The following is a 1168-nucleotide window of genomic DNA, read 5'->3' as shown; positions in this document are numbered from 1 at the left end:
TAAGCAAAGACCTAGAACCCACATACACAGCTCTGAAAAGTCAAGATAGGCCTGGAGTATTCTGTCTAGCTAGTTTCCCCCTGCCAGCCACTAATCAAGCATACAGCTAGTGGTCAAGTATACCCTTTACCTCACATGCAATCGGGTAGCAAGAGTTCCAGCCAGTTGGGCAGCTTTTAAAGCTATTCTTCAGTTAAAGACAGCTTCTAAAGACCTCTGGCTTTTAGTTGAGAATAGAGCCAAAACTATTTAAATTTTATCATCTTTTTTAGTGAGCAAAAAAGCATTAGTAGTGCCTGCAGGGGGATTTGAACCCCTGCCTCTGGAGGAGAGTATTCTGAGCCAGATGATGCTATTGCCATTGAGCCATCTGCACCAGGCTACTTATATAAAAAGATAAATAAAAGAACAAGTAATAATAAAGTAGTATAAAGATCTTTTTAATAAAGAAAGTTTTACAAATCACTACTTTTAATTTAAAATAAAATTCAGATGGAAAGCATCTACTTTTTCTATATTTAAGAAGATATGATTAACTATTTGCTAATTGAAGCTTGATTATGGATATTTCAAATCTTATCTAATAAGATTATCTGACTACTTCTCCAATTTATGCTATTTCTGCAATTGTATTAAAAATCTAAAGCATCTACTATTAGACTACTCAGCTTATTAAAGTGAAAGAAGAAAAATTCAACAAGAACTTAATATCTAAACTATCTTTAAATTTTATTTTTGAAACTAAACTAGGTATAAAATAACTAGTTTTATTCCTGAAATATACTGGAATAGCTACTAGATAATGACTTTTTCAAATATGCATTTTATTTCTCTTTAATTTGTATTATATTACTAGAAGAATTTTTGTTTTTTCTTGAAATTAATATTATGTACCATCTGTTATTTGACTTTTTTGAAGAAAGACTATTCTATATTGTCTGACAATATTTTAATTTTTTCTTTTTTTCAGTTTTTACAATGTATATTAATTAAATTTTAACAGAGAAGCTGCTAAATAGTTTTTATAGTTACTAGCTATATAAGACTATAATAATAATAATAATAATAATAATAATAATAATAATAATAATAATAATAATAATATACTTTACTGATTGCCCAGTACAGGTGACTCAATAGCAACAGCACTATCTGGCTCAGACTGCTC

General features: G+C 29.0%; 1 non-coding gene across 1 annotated transcript; it reads right to left on the bottom strand.

Annotated features, from left to right (window-relative positions):
• Positions 1–293: 293 nt before the first annotated feature.
• Positions 294–381, bottom strand: D8B26_008349. The gene has a single exon. It is a non-coding gene; the product is annotated as a tRNA-Leu (tRNA).
• Between the last annotated feature and the right edge of the window lie 787 nt (positions 382–1168).

Source organism: Coccidioides posadasii, chromosome 5 (assembly GCF_018416015.2).
Source record: "Coccidioides posadasii str. Silveira chromosome 5, complete sequence".
NCBI classification, from domain to species: domain Eukaryota; kingdom Fungi; phylum Ascomycota; class Eurotiomycetes; order Onygenales; family Onygenaceae; genus Coccidioides; species Coccidioides posadasii.
This window is presented reverse-complemented; position numbering and strand designations above follow the sequence as displayed.